We start from the raw sequence: 22,612 nt of genomic DNA, 5'->3' as shown, positions 1-22,612 counted from the left end.
GAAGAATGCGTGAGAAACTGGGAAGTGGCAGGTCTGTCCGTGGCAGCTGAAAGGTAAGGATGAAAGGAAGATGTTTCTCTTTTCTATGGATACAGGATCCAATCAAGAAACCCACTTTGAACTTGACTGTTCATTTCTCAAGTCTCCTCTAATCTAGAACAGCACCCCCATGTTTTCCAAAGAACTGGAGTCTTTACAGTAGTGCGTTTTCTCGCATCTGCAACGCGACCTGTCTCTCCTCTTATTTGGGTGTTCTTCGTATCTCTCGATCAAGTTTCTATGATTTTTCTCCACAGGGACCTGCTACTTTTGATGCTGTGGTAAAGAGTATCCTTTAAAATTTAATTTTCTATTTGTAGCTGCCATAGTATAGAAATATAATTGATTTGTATATTGATTTAGTATCCAGCAAACCTGTAAAACTTTTATAGCTTTAATAATTTATATAGAATTCTTTTGTAACTTCTACATAAACAATCGTGTCACTTGTAAACAGCAAGTTATTAATGCTTCCTTTCCTGTGCTTACACAATGCCTCTTCTTGCCTCGCCATGACTGCCAGAGCTTCCAACAAACGTGGAACAGAAACAATGCTTGTAACAGGCAACTCTGGTCCTGACCTCAGGGTGAAAATGTCTTCCAAGTAAAAATTCACCAGTCAGTGTGTTTGCTGCATGTGTTTTAGTTACTCCTCGCCAGATTAAGGGAGTAAGGCAGTCACCTATTCCTGGGTGACCACATGTCGTTTTAATCAGGAGTGGACGCTGGATTTTACCACACAATCATGATTTTTCTTTCACTCCGTTAGCAAACCGCACTCGAGTCTTTGGCGGTGAACCAACCTGGACTCCTGGCACAACCCAACGCGGTCCTGACGTGCCCCCTTTTCATACACGGTGAGGCGGGGGCCCGGGTTTCCAAACAGGCCTCCACCGTGCTGCCCCATTCCACGTGCTTTCCTTGTAACGGAGCCTTGGCCCTCCTCTGAGTGGGCGTAGGGTCTGGGACCCCTTCCTTGGAATCTGCACGGACCTTTGGAGCTGTCTCAACCAGGAGAGTATGGTGGGTATGGCGTATGTGAGCTTTAAGACTGGGTCGTAAAAGTGCTAAGCATGAAGCATCTCCAATTTGCTGCCGCAGCGCCCTGCACCTGGAAACAGTGGCCATGCTGTGAAGAAGCTCAGCCAAGCCGTGCAGACAGGCCGGAGGGGAGCGGAGGGCCCATACGACAGGGAGCAGGAACCATGACACCGCCTCCCGAGGGTCTCTGAGCTCTTTTGGGTCTCCCTTTGGGGGTGTCCAGACAACGTGGAGCAGAGACCAGCCAGGCCGTGGTGCCCTGTCCAAGCTCCTGGCCCACACAGTCTTTGGGATGACAAAACGGGCATTTTTGAGCCACGACATTTTGGTTAGTTCCTCACATCACCACAGCAGCCACAATGCTGGGCTCTGCCTGGTTGACAGTTTGGGATTTTTCCTGTCCACAAGAAAACCAGCCTGTGCATTTTCCTTTTTCACAGCGTCACTGTCAGGTTTTTCGTTTGATTTTTTTTTTTTTGCTAACCTCTTTTTCTACTCTCAGGAAGGGTTTGTATAATATTAATTATTTCTCTCTTAAATGCTTGGTATGATTTCCTTGTGAAGCCACCTAGGCCTAGCATTTTCTTTGTGGGATGGTTTTTAATTGCTGATTCATTAACAGTTATATTACTAAGAAATTTATCCATTCACCTAAACTTTCAGAGTGTTTGGCATAAAACTGTTCACTATGTTTTTTTTTTAATAGTTTACTTTTGTTGTATTTTTCCACCACCATTTACCCCCCTTACGCTCTCTTCCACCTCCACCCCTGCCCCAACTCCCGCAATCACCACACCGTGGTCCGCGTCCATGAGTTCTTTCTCTTTTCTGCTCAGTCCCTGGTTCACTGTATCTTCTCTTGTTACCGACTACATGATCCCCTCGCTTCATTCTTGATGCTGACTGTTGTAAGATTTCTGTCACATGCTCTTCATTGACTCGTGAATTCTGTAGCATGTAACAGTACTGCCTGCTCAAATACAATGAATTCTGGAAAGAGAAGCAGCAGAGGGATGGCAGGGTCCGATGCTGAGGAAGACAGACCCGGAGAATGGGGGAGAGGGAAGCTGACTGACCTTCCGGCCCTTCCCAGAATGTCTACTGGGACAACCCTGGACACAGAGAAACATGTTCGTTTCTCCTTTTTCTTTTACTCCTCTCCAGAGGACATGCTTATTGATTTTAGACATTGAGAGGAAGGAAAGAGAGAGGGAGAGAAATATCAATGTGAGAGAGAAACATCGATCAGCTGCCTCCTGTACAAACACCAAAGGGGAACCAACTCGCAACCTAGGCCTGAGCCCTGACAGGGACCTGAACCGGCAACCTGCAGCGCACGGAACAATGCTCCAAGCAGCCGAGCCACAGCAGCCAGGGCTACAAGTTAGTTTCTTACTGGAAAACTGTAATTATCTAATAAAAATCCTGTTAACACAGGTACTCCTCCGTAGATGTTGAAATTCTATTCTCTAGCCATTTAAACTTGGCTTTCTACCTGGTTTGATACTTTGTGGCTTTTGGGGAGTATGTGGTTTTAAGTAACTTTGTATCTCACAAGTTAAAGAAAGCCAGTTCACTCTCTAGATGGGAGTGTAAACCAGTGCCAGGTTCTAAGGATACATTGGCAGTATTCATCAATTTTTTAAACACACGTACGCTTTGATTCAGCACAGTCTTTTACTAGAAACTGAGTTCATACACATGCTTTTAAAAATTCACGGACATATAATTCTCTTTGCAACAGTAGCTTCTGCTAATGAAAAACTGACTATGACAACTTGAATATCCACCAGGAGGTAGCTAGTAAATAAATGATGGCATATTTATACAACAGAACACCACTGTAATGGACATTCATCATTTTTGAAGCTGTCCAGCATCCAGCTGCCTGGATCCTATCTGGCGGTACTCCCCCACAGGGACTCGGAGTCTTCAGCAAGTAACACAAAGACAAAGGACAGCTGGAATCGGACAGTGTTCCAGGGCAGTGATGGCAACACTGGCGGGGCTGCTCCTGATAAAATAGGCTCACTGAACCTACTATTCCATGGTTTCTAGGTCTGCCTTGGTCCTGACTATCCTCCAAACTTTGTCCTATACTCGTCCAGCACACTCCCGGAGTCTGTTACTCCAAGCCAAAAGATCTGTAACAGATACAACCACGGCATGGTTTAAAAGAATAAGAAGGATCTATGTGAGCAGTGGTGGCAGAACACTGTATACTTTATATACCTTTAAAGCAACCCGTAGATCTAATATTTCTGCTTGGATATGAGCAATTTCTGGAAGGATTAGCCAGGAAATCATTTATAATAGTTACCTCCATGAAATGAGAACAGGGACTTGGGGGAAGAGGGAGAAGAAATTTTACTTATAACAGTCTCTACTTTTATATATCCATAAATGTGTATTTTCACACAGTTCACTTCAAAAAGGAAAACACCACAGACTGTCCTGAAGCTGAGAGACACTGGAATGGCTGGTGCTTGCTTTTACCAAGGGCCATTCAAAGCCAAAGCCCACGATCAGATTGTCGCTCCACAGGTGACATGAAATGACTGGCATATTTTAAGCGGCAGGGTAACACAGGCAGAGCAGGATTCGGACATATCTATGGCAGGGGGAGTCCCACCGGGAGGATGGACAAAGTACAGAGAGCCTGGAAAACGGTAGATTAACTAGATTTGAAGAAACAGGATCTTGACCTGGACAGTTGACAGTCAAAACAGAGTACAAGGGAATACTGCAAGAGACAAGCTGATCTTACCTCTCACGCAATTACTTACTACTCAAATACTCACTGAGTGTCTACTATGGAGAAGCACAGTACAGGGCAAAACACACCCGACTTTTACCAAAACCAACCAACCAACCAAATAAACAAATCAAATAGTCTATTCAAGTCTCGGTTTTTTGGCCCTGGCTGGCGTAGCTCAGTGGATTGAGCGTGGGCTGAGAACCAAAGTGTCTCAGGTTCGATTCCCAGTCAGAGTACAAGCATGGGTTGCAGGCCATGACCCCCAGCAACCACACATTGATGTTTCTCTCTCTCTCTCTCTCTCTCTCTCCCTCCCTCCCTTCCCTCTCTATAAATAAATTTTAAAAAACCTTAAAAAAAAAGTCTCAGTTTTCTTACCTGTAGCATGGCAAGAATAAAATACTGAGTTCACAGGATTGTTATAAGGATTAAAGGAAACTATGTATTTAAAACACACCAGGTTTTCCACAAACTAATGGTACTACTGTGTTTACTACCACCAAAATGATGAGGACAATTTAAACAGCAAAAGTAACACCCCAGTAGTCCTCCTTTCGAAAACCTATCTACATTATAGAATGGGGTGTCATAACTCCTTCTGTTATATTAAAATACTGTAGTCATTTAAAGACTGACAGTTTTGTTCCTCATGACCAGTGGCTCTGGGGTCCCCAGAAGACATAAACCACACACAGAAGCACAGATACTCTGTGACCTCACTTACGCACGGAATCCAACAACAAAGCTGAACTCCCAGAAACAGCGCAGGATGGAATTTCTAGCAACTTGAGGGGAGGAGAGACGGGGAGATGCTGGTCAAGAGGCAGGAGCCTTCGGTTACCATGGGATTAGCTCCAAGGATCTGACGTGCAACATGGTGACTACAATTAGTACCACTGTGTTGTATACTTGAGATTTGCTAGGAAAGTAAACCTTAAAGCATCCGTAACACACTAATGCTGAGTGATGGATGCACCAACCTGACTGGGGTAATTATTTCACAGAGTGTATGCACAGTATGTTGTACACCTTAAATATACATAATTTTAATTGTCACTTATGCCTCAGTAAGCTGAAAATAATAATAGTTTCAATATGAGGAACAATAAACAAAATAATCTATACGCACACAAAAGCAGGCATGCTAGATGAAAGAAATACTTTGAGAATTTGTGCAGGATTTTTTTCAGATGAAATCCTCAAGTGTTACCAAAAATCTGTGGATGAGGTAAACCACATGAGCCAAAACCACTTTGAATTTTACACAAAAACAACAGGATGGTATCTCTGAATTTAGACACAGAAAGATACAAGGCAATCTGGATACTTACAAGGATTTAGGTTAAGGCCAATGAGTCTGAAAACATTCATATAAACTCACACAAAACCTATTGAGCTTGAGAAACTTCAGAGAGACAAAAACATCTAGTGAGAAACAAACTTCCTTTAAACATATTTCAGGGTGTTTCGGCAATAAACTGTTTTTAAGCACTATTCCTTACTTTTTTTAAAAGGAAAAAAGGGAGGTGGAGAACAGACCTAGATCTCTCAAAACATTATGTTTATTTGTTTTTAATAAAAACCAAAACCATTTCCTAATTAGAGACACTGAGGATAATTCTATCTGTAATATCTTTTCTTTCTTTAAGAATAATATCAACAAGCCCTGAACTGGAGTGGCTCAGTGAGCTGGGCATTGTTCCACAAACCAAAAGTTCGCAGGTTCGATTCCGGGTCAGGGCGCGTGCCTGGGTTGCTGGCCAGGCCCTCCCAGCTGGGGGCGTGCAAGGGGCAACTGATCAGAATGTTTCTCTTGCATATCTATGTCTCCCTCTCTTCCTCCCTCCCTTTCTCTAAAAATAAAATCTTAAAAAAGTAAAACAACAACAAAAATAGCACAGTAGCACATTCCTTTCTGGCACCATGTCAAAAATCCAGATATTGAAATAGAACACTTAAACAATAGAAGCTTTGCTAAATCCCTAAAACCCAAAACTGAAACAGTGTTTTTAATACCCTGCTCTTAGAAAAAGAAGTGTCACATGTCCCGTCGCTGACAAAAACGTATCAGTGAGGTGACTGCTGCCCCGTGGGTGTCGGTGGAGTCTGGAGAAGCGCTGCCTCCGCAGCCAGGCTGCCTGGGGAGGCTGCGGGAGGTGCGGGAGGTGCAGGAGGTGTGGCCTTCGGGCTCTGCGGCACACGCTCCGGAGTCTACGAAGCCTGCAGGGGTTTGTCCTCTGCTAGAAACGTCTACAGGGGCGAACTCTCCCTCCCAGGAGCACGCCAGCGCCTTTCCCTCCCCGCTTTCCATCTCCCACAGGCCTGCAGCTCCTGAACTCTAAGAGACCCCACAAGGCTTGCAACCAGGGAGCAGTGGGCGGCAGCAGCTTGACCCGGGCTGACTCCGACCCTGACCCCAAGGCCCCCTTTTCTCTGACTTCTGCGTGAGCCAGAGCAGCCCCACTTCGTCTCTGCTGTGGCCTCAGCACCCGAAGTCCTTCCCGTTTCACTGTCCCCACTGTAGTATAAACATCCTCTAAGAGCCAAAAACTAAAAATACTTTATTTAATTAAAAAGTATTTTTTAATTTTTTTTTAAAGATTTTATTTATTTATATATTATACTTGAGAGGGAAGGGAGGGAGAAAGAGAGAGAGAGGAACATCAGTGTGTGGTTGCTGGGGGTCATGGCCCGCAACCCAGGCATGTGCCCTGACTGGGAATCGAACCTGCGATGCTTTGGTTCGCAGTCTGCGCTCAATCCACCGAGCTACGCCAGCCAGGGCTATTTTTTAATTAAAAAAAAAAAAAAAAAAGTCGTAGGAAAACGGAGATCCTGGTCCATTCCCACTCCGGGTTCCGCCACCTGTGTTGTGCAAACCGCCACCCACTGCAGCCCCATCCCACGGGGGCCCTCCAGCCCGCGGGGCTCTAAGCTGGCCAGGCAGTCTGGGCCCAGCTCAAACCCCTCTCCCACGTGCCTCGTACCGGCTGGAAGTCTCACCCGTAATGGGGGCCGTTTACATGGGCGCATGCACGTGTCGTGAGCACTGCACCGTGTGCGAAGTTTACCTGTTGAACAGTTTTCATCGATTTTTTTAGGCAGAGAAAGGGGGGAGGGAGAGAAGCAGGAAGAAAGAAAGAGTGGGTGTGTTGTTCCACTTAGTTATGCACTCACTCACTGGTTGATTCTTGTATGTGCCCTGAGCAGGGATCCAACCTGCAACCTAGGAATACCAGGATAACATTCTAACCATCTGAGCTACCTGGCCAGAGCAAAAAAAAAAATCTGTGTGTGAATTAATAAACTGATCTGCAGTGCTCTGTATGGCCTGACCCTAGCAGCTTCCCCAAATTCATCTCTTGCCAAACATCCCCCCAACTTGACTGTCCTTCGGTCGCACTGGAACCTAGTTCACGTCCCCCACGAGTGAGCTCTCTCCCGCTCCAAGGCCTCCTCCTTGTGGCCCCTTCTGCCTGGGATCTGTCAGCCACCCCTGCCCCACCCCTTCTCCTAACACGCTCCTGTGCGTCCAGCCCGTCTCAGCTTCGGTGCCTTTCCTCCAAGAAGCCTTCCTTCTTCCCTCCGTCCTCATACAAGAGCGTGTGCCCACGTGAGCAGGCCAGGCACTTCCCTCCCCCCTCCCCATCCTCCGTGTCCACCACCACAGCGTGTTTTGCACACACGTGTCAGACTGCGGGGTCCGTGACTGCAGGCACCCCGCCGTCATTACTCACGGTGGCAGCCCTAGCATCCGGCACAGCACGGGCGGTCTGTAAATGTGCCGGATCTTCACTTATGATCTTCACAAACGATCTTCATTTAATGAATGTCAAACAAAGGCATACGGATGGACACTGGTCATCTGATCTAGGACCTTCCTTCCCCATGTTGCTGGCTCGAACACGGTGCCTGAATCCTGTGACTGTCATCTCAAATCCGACAGTTAAGACATCGCAGCTTGGGCTCTAATTCTACTCAGGTTTCTTATCTCAAAAGAAGAACTATTCTAGCTTCAACAGAACTGAAGGAGATAACACGTGTTTAGTCGCGAACAAGACACGGCAGGCGCCTGTCTAATCTCTCGGCCAGAAGGAGTGGTTGTCTCCACACGCTTGGAGCCTTTCCTGAGGGGGAATCAACCATGCGAGGACCTTCTCCGAGCTTTCCATTTTGGAAAGGGAAGAACAAAGGAACCCAACCGAATTCCCTACGAATTCTCTCGCGGGCAAGGCCGCCACAATGTTAGGGGCGGGAAGGAAAAGGAGAAGGATGAGTCAGTGTGAGTCAGCAGTGAGAAAAAAGCTCTGCTTCTGGTAAACAGTTTGCTCTCTTACAGACAGGATTAGGATTACTGGACTTGGGCTGCTAAAAATACCCGAACGACAGGTGGTATACATTATATAAGTAGTTCCAAAACGGAGACTCAGGTCTCGGACTCTGCACAGGGAACAGTTCACGGGAGACGGGCCCGCCCTTCCCCGGGGCCTGCTTCTTCTCAGAGAAGTCCCAGGACTAAGTAAGCAAGCACTTCCTTTAAGACAATTAAGATCCTGAAGGCTCCTACTGCTCCCTCAAGTGACCCAAAGAAATGGCTGAGCTTCCCTGTACAATAACTACCACTGCAGGAGCACCTTCTACATGCCAATCAATAACTGACTGTGCCCGGCACTTCATAGAGCTCATCTTCAAACTTGCCACAGTGCTGTAGGGTGGGTATTATTATCAAGGCCATATATAGACGAGGGACCTGGAGCTCACAGAGGCCAAGTGATTCACTGAAGGCTGCACAGTGGTGGCACCGTGATTTGAACTTAGCTCCGACTTTTAAGTGTTTGTTTCCCTGTATCCCAGACTCAATTCCTAAATATGTGTGAATCGCCACCAGCAAGGCAACGCATCAGGTACCACAGGGCATACAAGAGAATGAGGCCACTGCGATGATCAAGAAGCAAAATAAAAGGAAAACAGGATTACTAGGAGAGATTCATTTCTCTACATCCATCCTCTTGAAGGAGGCCAGCCACGGAAGTCATTACTGAAATACATATGGAAGACAAAGAAAACGCCAACCAACCACAGCACAAGTCGGCCTGTGGCTAGTGTCTCGAGAGCACAGGCTAGGGGAATGCGGACTGTCCCACGGTGCAGGCCTCCAAGGAGGATCCGTGGCATCCGAGAGAAGTTGAGAAATGCACTTTGACAGTTGACAGTGAAAAACAGATCCGTGGAGTCCAGGGAGCAATACAGTGTGATATAACCTTTAGCACCTCCAGCGAAACAAGGAAGAATATGGCTGGAACAGAAAACTGCGTGGGCCCTGGGTGTAACCCAGCCTACACCTCCTTCATCAGGTGGCTAGTTAGGTCAGGGACTCTAGTCTGTGGGAGGAAAGGGCATTTTTGGTTGTCGTGATATTTGATTGCTTCCTTGGTGTTTAGCACATAGGGACCAAGTTAAACGCCCAGCAAATTGTAAAGCAAGCAAATTGTACTTTATAGAAAAAAAAATTTTCTTCATCCTACCTGACTTTCAAATACCAAGAGAGTCATATAAGTGATAAACCTGATGATAGTTATCTGAGCCTAGAACTGAACTCCTTTTTACACATTACAAAGTGCCTTTGCATGGTTTCGGAGGCAACAGACTCGTACACTGCACGCAAAAGGAAAGGAAAGGTGTAAACACCACGTAAAAAGAGCACAATACTTTGTTCTGTATTTAGGGGCAAACTATCACATCTGTAACACACTTTCTAAGAGTTCCAAAAAACTGAAAAAGCACACACACATATTCATAAATGATAAACATATATTAGATAAAGTGTATTCAGCAAAATGTCAACACTGATCTGTAGATGCTCATCGTACTTTTTAATTTTTTTCGGTATATTTCACATTTTTCATAGTAAAAAGGTTGGGAGGTTCATCTGGCCCTCATTACGTGAGAGGTTACAAGAGAGGCCAGGAGCACAGACTCTAGGGCTCTGTGACCTCAGGCAGGTTGCGTTCCCGCTCCGTGCCTCAGTTTCCCCATCTGCAACATGAAGATAACAGTGCCTGCCTCACGGAGCTGCGGTCAGGACCGAATAATGTGATGCCCGGAGGCTGGTCAGAGCAGAGCTTGGCACGATGTGCGCTACTGAAGTCACAGCCATCATCATCATCATCATCGCACCTCAGTAAACAGTGCCCATCCGCACACCTGCCCGTCTCTCCGTCTGAGTTTTCTGTGAAGGTAGAACGACTGGAAACTCTTCTCCAAGAGTCGTTTTCATACTAGTTCCTTCCAATCAGACCCCTCCGCTCTCGCCCCCTTCTCGCCTCTGCTCCAGCCAGGCGGGTCTGACTTAGCCTCGAACACCGAGTGCATTCCTTTTCTCTCAGACTCTCCAGATTTTATCATCTCCCCATCCGGCCTGGACACCTTTCTCCCCCCTCCCTCCTAACTCCTCCTTATCCTCAGGGACACGGGCCGAGCACCGGCTCCTCAGTGAGCCTTGCCAGGCTCAGCCATCCTTCTGCTGTCCCCCTCCGGCGTCCTCCCAGAAATTTAGGGGAAGACTGCCTGAAGCGTCCGTTACCGCTCAATGTGCAGACGCCTCTCTAAACAGACTATAAGCTCCTTGAGGACAAAGGCCTGTCTTTGCAATGTATTTCCTTAGGCTTCTCACAGCCCCTGGAAAAAGACTCAAAAATCTCCCTTTGGTTTAGGCCGCTGCATTTGCTCTCTGAAACTAGCCCTTGTTTTTAACGATGCCTCAGATAAACACTCGCCCCAAACAGAACATGCCACTTGACAATATCTTCTGTGCTCACATACAGCCCAAGGTGGTCCCCCAAAATTCCAAGCCACACGTGCTACGCATTTAGAGGCCAAGACACACTAAAACACCTCGTCCTGGACACACCCAAAGGCCAGCGTGAGCTGTGTCTTCCTTTCCCTCCCAGAGAACCCATCATTCCGCATGAATTGCTATTGGAAGGACCAACGGAATCCACAGGTGATAGGCTGCAGGTGACCGGACCACAGTCCTTCTCCTGAGGTGGCTGCCGAGAGGAACGTGCACACAGGGGGGCAAGGAAAAGGAGAGCATCACCCCAGATCAGGGCTTGGACCCCAGCCCCAGAGCCGACTTCCCGGGAGCGCGATGCTCATGGTGTTCCCTTGCCGAGAACCTTCTGATACCTTCCGCTGTGCTTCCAATGGGATCCCTGCTCCTCGCCACCGTCTACAAAGCCTGAGTGGACCCAGGCAGGACGACTCCTCTGGTCTGGAGCTCTACCTCTCCTGCCCATGGCCCGTCCTCCAGCAGTACTCTATCTGTTCTGCAAGCAGGACAAACTCAACCCTATTTTACAGCCTTTGTGCTGGTGGCTTCAAGCCACGGTTCTAGCACTTACTAGCTGTGTGGCCACAGGTGAGTATGTTAATCATGCTGAAGCTGAGCTTCCTCTCCCATGAAATGCACCCACCTGGGGAATATTTATCGCGTGCCTATTGCACGTCCTGTAAATTGCACGTCCTGTATCTGTAGATAAAGTAATGAAGCAACAAGACCGCCACTCTCTTTGGCCCACCTTCTACTGGACAAAGGGCAATTAAACAAGTGAGATAATGTCAGACAGTAGCAAATCCTACGATGAAAACGAAACAGGGTAATGGGACAGGTGAGTACAAGTGGGAAAGCAGACGACATTATAGATGGTGGTCGGGCAAGGCAGCCTGAGGAGGTGACGTCCGAGTTATTGTTCAGAGAAAAGGTAAACGGTACATGGGATCTCTCTGTATTATTTTCTTTTGTTTCTCTTTTTTAATTCTCACCTGAGGACATGCTTATTGACTTTAGAGAGTGGGGAAGGGAGGGAGAGCGGGGGAGAAAGAAACATCGATGTGAGAGAGAAACTTCGATCAGTTGCCTTTTGCACACACCCCGACTGGGACCGACCCAAGGCCCAGGCACCTGCCCTGACCAGGAATCAAACCCACGACCCTTCAGTTTACCGGACGGCACTCCAACCGAGTCCCACCGGCCGGGGCATCTCTGTATTATTTTCTACAACTGCAGATGAATCTGCAATTATCTCAAAAAGCCAAACAGAACAAAACAAACCCAATCAGCCCGGCTGCTATGTGGATATTTATATACATACACACATGCATGCATATATAATGGGTATACACACATAAAACCGTTTTGAACTTTAATCATCTGTTTTATCTAATCCAGTATTTCTACAACATTATCTTTTCAACATGTAAATACAAAAAAAATGATTAATGACATATTCTTTATCTTTGCACTAAGTCTTTGAAATCCAATCCAGTCCAAGTCTTGGAAATCTCAATTCAGAACAGCCACATTCCGGGGGCTCAAAAGCCGCCCGTGGCTATCGGCCACCGTCCTGGATGGCCCAGCTGTGGAGTTCTATCTGAGGCCTCTGACCGTGGGCGTTCAACTCCTGACACTCCCTCCTCGCAGCTCCGATTCCGCGGGCCCCAGGTTCACTGAGCTGTAACTGACACATAACACTGTATCAGTTTTAGACGCAGGACCATAATCCTACGGCGGGACATGAAGGGATTGGGGAAAGTCTGCAAGGAGGCAGCTGCCACTGTCTGGCGGCTGGCAGGCTGCATCGTGGAGGAGGGTGTGTTCTGTTGCTATAGCAACATAACCAAATGGACTGTTGTAGACAGGGCAGTGAGATCAGGGCAGGAGGTATTTAAATCATTCCTACCTAACAGTGCTTCTGTGAGAGTTAAATGAGCCAAATATGTGTAAAACTCCTAACACAGTGCTAAGCACATAGTAAATGTTCAATATACTTTGAAATTTTGAAAAATGATCCTAAAATCCTAGCACAGAAAAAAAAAAAAAAGATATACCTCAGATGCTGGATAAAATTCTCCAAATCCTTCAGTAGTTAAAATTAGTTCCAAATCTCACTTTTCAATGACTAACAAGAAAGATCAAAGATTACATTTATACCCCTTTCTAACTTGGTTTTCACTCAAAGAGACATACACATGTATCCAAGTAAAGGAGTCCCATAATTATAAAAATCCAAAGTTTTTCCTGTCTATACTCTCAATTCAGAAGTTTAAATTAGATTTAAATTAAAATTTAAATTAGAAGTAGCATATTTTCTAATACGACACTGGCTAGATCACTCCTAGAAATGATTTGTGCTAGATCCTTTGAAAAAAAATATTAACAAAACATACCAGAATCCCAGAGGGAGAAAAACCAAGAAAACAGACTGTGTAATAAAACACTTAAATGGAACAGTCTATGGGAAATAAAGCTGAGAGTTCATATGTCATTGGGGCCAAAGAGTGGCATTAAACTATTGCTCTCTCTGAGATAAAACTGTACTTTGATTTATTTTTGTTATTTGAGGGTAGAGAATGGGAGTTTAGCTTCTTTGACTGAATAAATTTATAAAAGGACAAGATGCCATAAATCACAAATGGAAAGAAGGCCAGATTTTTACTAATTGAAAAAACAAACTTTTAAAAAATCAGACCTAATGGCGAGTAGTCACTTGGAAGCAAAAGATCTTCCTGACGGTTTAAGTTAAAGGCGCAGACTTTCTGACCTGGATTTATGTAACTCTTTGTACCTAGGAGACGTGACAGCTGACCGTCCTGTCCAAACAAACACCGAAGAAATTTATGACAGCCACCAGGGGTATTCCATCTCTCCCCACAGTGTCTGCTAATTCTCATCTCAGACAGATACATGTGTGTGGTTTGGATGGACGTTCTGCGTGATTAGAATTCTTTGCAGTACTAAGGGGAAATCAAAGTGTTTAAAAAAAACTTGGACTTCATTTGAAAAAAAAAAGAAAACTGATTTTTTTTTTAAAGAGGAGGAATGCTGGCTTTGGGAAAGCTATTTTAATTGGGAGTTGAGCAAAGTGTTGTCAGAAAAATATAGACAAATGAAGATACTGTTTATATTTCAAAGATGGTGAAACATTCTGCTGCAACATTTTACCAACACTAATCCCCAGCAAACAGTTCCTTAGGAAAACTATTTTTATCCCTTTATCGGCTTGGTTGGTATTTCATCTCTTGTGCATATATGGACAAGCTACATAAAGCGAAACTGTTTCCATGCTTTAGAAACACACACGTTGTGCAAGTGGAAACAACGCTTATTGCACTGATATTTGTTTATTTGCTACATTGAAAGTTGAAAAATAACTCTGGTGGGGGGGCCCTAATATGAAGCCTCAGAATGAGAATCCACACAAGGAACAGGCTTGACTCCCCAAAACTCCAGAAGCACAGACTTTCCAGATCAGACCACCAATCTGGAAAACTGTGATTAATGCTGACTGGTCTGGAACACATGTACGTGAATTACTTCACTGCTTCAGGGGGTATATAAGATACTATTGTCATTCCCATTTTTTCAGATGAAGAAACTGCAGCTCAGAAAGGCTGGTGTCCCAAGTCACCAAGTTAGGCCTAGGCCAGGTGCTCAGCTGGTGAGAGGGTCGTCTGATACAAGGTTGTGGGTTCGATCCCTGGGCAGGGCATATACAAGAATCAGCTAGTGCATGGATAAATTAAGTGGAACAACAAACTGATGTTTCCCCAACTCACTTTCTTCCCCACCCTCCCTCTTCCTCTCTCTTTCTAAAATCAATAAAGAAACATTTTTTTAAAAGTCATCAAGTTAGTAAGTGCCATGGCTACAAAACCAGCTCCCTGCAGCTATGGGGCCGTGAGAGTAATGGCAGTGACAGCAAGGGTGGCAGCAGCAAAAGCCCTTAAGTCACACTCACTATGTGCTGAGCTCTGCTCTCTGCCCCGTTCATATGTCACTCACGTAGCCCTCCTGACAACCCTCTGAGGTACTCGGGCAGTGTGCCTGCGGGCGCCCAGCCTCCCCGTCTCCGCCCTGCCCACCGGATGTCCCTGCTTCTCTGCCCACGAATTAAAATGAGCCCCCTGAGGTCATCACGCTTTCTCTACCCTCATCCCAAATCAACAGTGGTTCTAAAACGTTGATACTTATTAAAGCTGGATAATGGGTAATGGGGGGTTTCTTTATACTCTTCTCTCTACCTTTATGTTTGAAAACCACCTGATAAACCTTTAAAACCTTTTACTCTAACGTGGAATCAGGCCTATTGAAGAAGCCAGAAGACTAGCCCCCACTAACAATAAACCCAAAGGGAGTGTTACGGAAGACAGCTATGTATCAACAGCAAGTGAAGAACGTCACCTTATCCCACAAACATGAAGTGAGCACCCACTAGGTTAAGATAGACCAAGGTCCACTGCAGGGTCCCTGTCCTCAACTAGCCGGGAGCGTTGCAGCAGACCGACACAAATGCGAAAGTCACCATGGAGGAGGCCTGTCTAGGAGAGACGCTATAAAAAAGAAAGTGCAAACGAAGCGCCGTGTGAATTGGAAAAAGAAGTCACATCAGGGCAAACTCCCCTGCACGTGACTCTCCGGGACAATCCACACCTGCTGGTGCATTAAACACCAAACACCATCTAAACTCAGTGAGGGGCCCACACGAGGAAATGGAGCCAAACCCCAAAGCAAACTCCGGGCTGGAATGCCCACGTGCCCTCTTCTACGGACCGATAATGGTCTCCGGGCAGAAACCCAGGCCTCTGGGCGAAGAGAGGCAGAACTCCTCGCAAGTCTTAGGATCGAAGCATGCTCCTTAGTGAAGATTTGAGCTGGAGAGAAAACCACCAAAAACACCACTTAGAACACTAAAAACTGCGAAATGATGTACGCATTCAAGATCAGGGTTTGGTGCTACTATTCATGTCACCTGATGCACAGTAATGCATACGTAATGATGTAAAAAGAAAGAAAGTCGAAGCTCTCTCCTTGATGTGACCAGGACTAATAATGGTAGAATTCTCTAAAAACAAAATTAAAAATAACAGCTGGTTAAAGACAGGAATCATTCAAAATGTACATTCATCTATGGAGTACTTGATAAGAAACCAAGGCTTTCTCGTGGGAGTAAGTTCTAGCAATTACAGTTCCGGCAGGAACCGCACCTGTGAGGCATGCCTGTCTAAGACTTCCGGTTTTTCCTTTCCCAATTGTTCATGTTGCCCCTAGTGAAGGTGGGAAGTACATTTATAAAAGACTGTGTTGTTGATAGAAAAAAAAATGGAACACAATTAGGAATCAGTGCAATCTGAACAGGACTTTATTTCAAATAGTCCAGGTGCTTTTAGAAGAATAGACGTGTATCTTTCAGCACTAAGGCTCCATTCCAAAATGAAAGGACATTAACAGAGGTTCAAGTCGAAGAAACACAAAGGGCAATTTGGCGCAATCTGGCTTCAGCTTGCAGAATGGGTTGGAGAGCCAGAGTGATCTTTCTACAGTGCAAATCTAATCAAGTCGTTTCCCTTCTATCCAATGGCTTCCCTCTGCCTTCCAGAGAGTCCAAGCACCTGAACAAAGGCTCAGGTGGCTCTGCAGCCTTATTTCCCCTCCTGCAGGACTGCTGCCTGCCCCCTCCTCTCCCCAGGCCGCGAGGGCTCCCTCTTCCACTCTTCTCCCGGAGTCCCTAGCTGTCAAGTCCTGTGGATTCTCCTGGAAAGTCTCCCAAGGCCTCCTGCTCCACCCCATTCCTGCTGCCAGTGGCCTAGACCGGGCTATTTCATCTTATTTTTACCTTTACTCCTCCATCTCCCCCACACAGAATAAATATATCCTTATTGCTTTGTTTTATTATAAAAGCAATTCATGCTCATAAATCAAAGGAAAAATAGTGCAATAAGGAAAGGAATAAAAGTCTCCGCATAATCTCATGACAGACATAAAGATCTTATCTTTCTAGTACACCCACGCTCACAGCAGCACCACTCACAGAAGCCCACACTGGGAAGCAACCCGAATGCCTATATACATACACTGTACATACAAAGTGCTCTGGAATATCATTCAGTCTTTAAAGGGAAGGAAATTCTGATGCATGCTAAAACACAGATGAACCTAAAAAACATTATGCTAAAGGAAACAAGCCAATCACAAAAAGACAAATATTGTGTGATTCCAGTTATATGACGTATCCAGTTATGTGAAGGATTCTAGTCATGTGAACAGTATATGAAGTATCCAGTTCTACGAGTAGTCAAGTTCATACAGACAGAAAGTAGAGTGGTGGGTGCCTGGGGCTCGGGGCCATGGGGAAATAAGTTGTTGTTAAATGGCTAACAGGTATAAAGCTTCAGTTCTGTAAGATGAGAAAGCTCTGGAGATTGCACGAATGTCCTTAACACCACCGAAATGATACATTTTATGTTATGGGTCTTTTACCACAATTAAAAATTACAACGTTTTAAAGAACTAATCTTCCCAGACATTTTTCCTATAAATATGCATACATTTAAAAAATCAAAAATAGGAACATACTATACTGGACATGGATGAGTGTAGGGACTGTGGGGGGAGGGGGATGGGGTACAGGAGTGATACACGGTAATGGGACGAATACAATAAAAAAAAAACAGGCACATACTGTAATCTGCTTTTCATCCCTAACCACGTGAGGTTAAACATCTTTCTCATATGTAGAGTTCCCACCTCATTCTTTTTTTTACCCATCACATGACTGCACCATCACTTAACCAGTCTGTCTGCAAGTTTTCAGTATTCTCAAACCACCATGGTCAACATCTCGGCATATTTTCTCATTGTGTCTTATGACAGACATCTGGGTTTTCACGTACCTTCTTTTGGGTATCAATATGCTGATTTTCCCAGGGGAAAAATACCTCCTTTTCACCCAAATGCCAGTCCTGCAACCCTTACCTTCTCCCCTCCAGCCAACTCTTGCTCTGCTGGGCTAGCCTGGGCACGTTTATTTTAAAGTTTATTCCTGGTGCTTATTTTTCATATTGCTAGTCATTTCTCCTACAATTTCATTTTCTGACCATTACAGCTAGTACAATGCGATTGCTTTTTGTCTACCCTATAGCTGCTTATTCACTTAACCCTATATCGAATTACTTTTAACTTAATTCTGCTGAGTTTTCTCAGCAGCTAATCATATTATAGGCAGGCAATCATACCATCTGATTAGTTATTAAGACTAAAAGCTCTGGGTTCTGGCAGACCTGGATTCAAATCCTATGTGACCCCGAGTAGGCATTTTCCCTTGGTTTCCTCACCGGTGAACCCCAGTTCCCGGTAACCTGGTTACCCGGTTACAAGGGGGGCTGTCTCACAGTACTGCTGTAAACGTCCCATCAATTGAGATCAGTGCACAAGTGCTCAACACAGTTATCAGTTCAATAAATGTCAGCTATGTGCCAACAATAAAAATACAACTTTCCACATTCACACGGTTTTTTCTCGTCGCATTATGCCGGTGGCACTCCTTTTCAGCATTTACCTCGCTTCCCAATTCTCCAAAATATGCAGAAGCCATTAGACTCCTTTTCAAGTGCCCGTGCTGTGGATTTCATCCACTCTCACACTCTCAGGAACGCTGCACTATTTATTGATTTTCCACTTCATCTCCTGTATTTTCTCACCCTCTTCCTCACTCCCGTATGCCATCAGCATTTACATGTGCTCACGTCTCCATCTCTCTAGTGCTTAAAAAGGCTTCACCTGATTCTCTAATCGCTCTCCAGCCTTCTCTCTCTCCCCCTTCACAAACTCCTTTCAGCTGCCCACACTTCGTCTTTCTCACATCCCACTCTCTCCTCATTTTACTGATATGTTACATTGAACCTTTGGAAGCTGCTGGTATTATAGATTCCGCCCCCAACACTTCACTAAATCTGCTCAGTTAGGTCCCCCGTGACCTCTAGATGGATTTATCCAAAGAACACTTTAGTGTTTAAACTCATTTCATTTGAAATCTCAGCAGCATCCAGCAAAGCTGGGCTCTCCCTTCGGCTTTCATTACTACACAATCCTAGGTTTTCTCCAGCGTCTCTGGTAACTTCTTCATGTTGTCTAAGTGAATGGTTCTTCCAGAGGGTTCGACACAGTGGCCCTGAATGATCTAGGTCTTTTTAAAAATCTCTCTGGACGTATCTGTTCCAAAATCAATTAAGTTTCAGTTGTACTGGATGTCTTTCTTTTTTAAACATTGATTTAAGTTCCAGCTTTGCTAGATTGCTCTCATCTCCGTGAATGTACCTTTGAACATGTTTGGAATACGTGCCAGGAGGGCAGGCACCTAATTCCTTACTGCCTACACAATGCCTGGCACATAGTAGATGCTCAATAAATAGCTTCTGAATCACCATAAATGAATGGCTGCAATGCGAAAGCAGACTGGAGGAGTGATGACACCGAGAGAGAACAACAACAACAAAAAACCCTCTTTTTTCTGAAACCACACCTCGATCAAACACGAACACACTCGTGAATGCTTAAAATCCTTTGATGGCTCCCCAATGCCCCCAAGATAAAGCCCAAACTCCTCAAAACTTGCAAGGAGATACGAGGAAAGTCTTTCAGAAGGGGCACCTCTTATTTCTCAAATATCATTTAGCTAGACCACTTCCACTGTTCAGAATATGTCTCTAGCCAGCCTGTGAAATGCCAGCAAACTCCCAGGAAGCCTGCACTCTGCCCCCAGGCTTTGCACACACTGCTCTCTCTCTCTGCCTAGATTCTAGAACACTGTGCCCTCACCAGACTCATCTTCCCACCAGGACAAAGGCAGACTTCTATCTCATTTTGGAAGTCGTCTCCTTATGGAATCTCTCTCTCTCTTTGGCCATCCAACCCAACCTCATCTCCCGAAATCGGGGTTAAGGGCCTTCTCTGTGTGTTCCTAGTCCCCTGTATGCCCAAGATCATAGCGCGAATCACAAGAAATTCCTCTTTATGCCGTAAAACCGCGGCATTCCCTGAGGACAAGATGTCTCACTCTTCTACCTGTGGCAATCGGCCCAGGCCCTGGCACACCAACGTGCCCCATGTCGGACCTCCTTGTTGAGACAAGTCCACCTCCGGGATATTGCAAATTGGGTTCTAGACCACAGCAACAAAACAAGTGTTGCAACAAAGCCAGTTGTAATCTTTTTGCTGGTGGAAGGTCTCACTTTTAGTAATTTGTAAAAAGTGCAACACCTGCGGAGTGCAATAAAGCCGGGCGAAATTAAACGAGATATACCTGTAGTAGTAATAATAAAAGCTCCCAAGTATTGAGGACTTACCTGCAAGAGTTTTAAATATACATGGACTTTCTAATAACCTTGAGACAAGTGCTATCAGCATCCCCATTTCGCAGATGGGAAAACTGATACACAAAGTCAATCTTCTGCGGCCCCAGAAGAGTCATATAGACAGACAAACAAGACATTTCCTGCAGTTTTGAGTTATATTCCGGCCCCTAAATAAGGGCTTTGCCATTGTTAAAGGAACTTTCGGGATCAGGGCCCCCAAATATAATGAACAGCCCAACGCGCACTCCAAGCCAGCGCCTAGCAGGGTTAAAGGGCACGTGGGGACGCCGCCCCGGCGCGGGTACCGGCAAAAGGGTCCCCCCCCCCGCCGCCCAGCCCCTCGCCCGCTTCAAAGAATCGACACCGGGGTGCCGTGTTTGGCCGCGAATGCCCCGTCCGCCCAAGCTCACCTGCCGTCCCGCCGCCCGCCGCCTCGCCGAGCCCGGCCGTCGGTCCCGCAGCGCCTCCCCCGGGCTGCCGGGCGTCCGCAGCGCGCGCCGAGCCCGTTTCCTTGGCGACCGGAGCGGCTGAACGCCCGCGGCTCCCGCTACGGAGGCTCGGAGGGGACCAGGAGGGTTCGCCGGCCTCTCCGCGGCCGCGGAGCGGGCGGCGGAGGTGGAGGCGGAGGGAAAGGGGCTGGGGGTCTCACTCACGCAGTGTGAGACCCGCGAGGGCTTGGCGTCCTGGAGCGTGGCCCCGAGGACAGGGAGAGGAAGGGAATGCTGGAGAAAAGGGGACTACAAGGCCGGGGGAGGGCTTGAGCTCGGGCCCTGCCTCTGCCTCGATTTCTCTCTCTGTAACGTGTGAGGGAGACCATTCGGGGAGAGGACGGGGCGGCGGGAGCCTGCTAGACTGGGAGTATTTAAAGACCTGAAAACTGTCGTGGGAGGGGTGGCAGATGCCTCTTTCTTTAATCTCCGGAGCGGTGGTGTGGCAAAGAATAAATAACTTGCTTCTTTGGGCTCAGGGCGACAATTAGATCACCACATTTCATTTCAATATGGGAAATAATTTACTTTATGACCAGAAATTGTGCTTCTTGAAATAATCCGGCAGATAACACTGGAACACAAGCCTAAAGGGTATTCATTGCTCCGTTGTTTGTAAAAGCAAAACGATTAAGATGAGTCCAAATGTCCATTAGGGGATTGAGTAAATAAATTATGGTGCTTGCATACAATGGGTTAAGAACTAAGAGAGACGTAGATCAATTTAGTTGTAGACCTGTAAAAGGGGGGGCGATAATTATATATATATATATATATATATATATAATATATATATATATATAAAATGCTTGCATATGCGTATATGAATTCTGGAAAGAGATCTGGGAAGTAGGGGGTTTTAAAATAATGCATTTTCACTGTTTTTTTTTAATGCAGTATTTAAAAAAGCCAAGTACATGCATTATCTTTTCAAACAATTTATAGGAGTGTAAGGGATCAGAATATGCCACCTCTAAATATGCCACTTTGTAAGGATAGTTTTGAGTTGCAGGCAGTTGAGAAGTAGACACATGGACTCTGCCCTCCCCCTGTAAATTTCCCTTTGTTTAGGTGTTCCCCGCCCCCTCTCTCCCCCAGGATAATCACAGGAGCCAACACTAGACTCTTTTCAGTGAGAGGAAACTGACAGAACAAATCTTGCTACAACACTATTTTTTAAAACAATATTAATTTCTGCCTTGTATCTACCTTTCCACAGCCTGCCCCCCCCCCCCAAAAAAACCCTAAACCCCTTCCCATTGTCTTAGCACTTCTCTACAAATTTAAAATTTACCAGCCTTGGTCAACTGGTATAAAGGCTCCGGCTGTAGCCAGCCCAGTCACTGAACCTAAGAGATTAGAAGAAAAATTTTCCTCCCTACAGGGGAAAAAAGGAAAAATAATAAACCACCCAGTTTTGACAATCAACTGTAAATACGGGAGGGGCTGCTCTAGGTGGCAGTGGGCCCCTACCCCAGAAGAGATGGCGCCGAGGGGTTCTTGCAATAGGTGGAAAGCTGGAGTACAGGATCTCAAAGATAGGCTTTCCTCCAGCCGTGCCAGCTAGAGGTGGCACATGTAAATACGTAGCGTTAAACCCAGAGATCAGCAGGATCCCACATTCGGGAGGACTAATGCTTGCAGGTCAGAAAATGAAAAACTCGGCGGCTGGCTTGACCCTATGTTCCTCACTGAACATAAACAGTGCGCAGAATGTAAACAGGTGGTAGGCAAGGCCACTCTGCAGTTGGAACAAAGAAGAGACTCGTGATCCAGCATCCTCCTCTTGTGACTTAACAGGAGTGGGTCCTGCTTCTTTTCCAGCTCTGGCCCTGCTTTATTTAATCTTCCTACCTCCTGGATAAAAATTAAGATAACTAAACATCAATTTGTCGCTGCTTCTTGACTGTGTCCAATTCAAGACAATTCCCCACTTCCCTACCCTATCCTTGGAGATACACAGCACAAACCCAAATCCTAATAATAAGCTCTTTCCAAGTCCCTCTTACCAAGATGAGTTCTCCCTTAGTGAACAAGCTAAATAGATCTTTTTGATTACAGGGCTTTAGGAGCCACCTGGAAGGTTCAGTGGTCC

General features: G+C 45.9%; 1 protein-coding gene across 2 annotated transcripts in view; it reads right to left on the bottom strand.

Moving 5' to 3' along the window:
- PKIG (cAMP-dependent protein kinase inhibitor gamma) overlaps positions 1–20,516 on the bottom strand; it is a 72,239-nt gene extending 51,723 nt beyond the window's left edge. The window contains exon 1 of one of the 2 annotated variants that reach the window (XM_028524646.2): positions 20,440–20,516. The gene's annotated coding sequence lies outside the window, so the exon portion shown is untranslated. The remainder of the gene's footprint in view (positions 1–20,439) is intronic. The other variant, XM_036009869.1, reaches the window with a different exon arrangement.
- Between the last annotated feature and the right edge of the window lie 2,096 nt (positions 20,517–22,612).

The sequence above is a fragment of the Phyllostomus discolor genome, chromosome 9 (assembly GCF_004126475.2).
Source record: "Phyllostomus discolor isolate MPI-MPIP mPhyDis1 chromosome 9, mPhyDis1.pri.v3, whole genome shotgun sequence".
Taxonomy (NCBI): domain Eukaryota; kingdom Metazoa; phylum Chordata; class Mammalia; order Chiroptera; family Phyllostomidae; genus Phyllostomus; species Phyllostomus discolor.
This window is presented reverse-complemented; position numbering and strand designations above follow the sequence as displayed.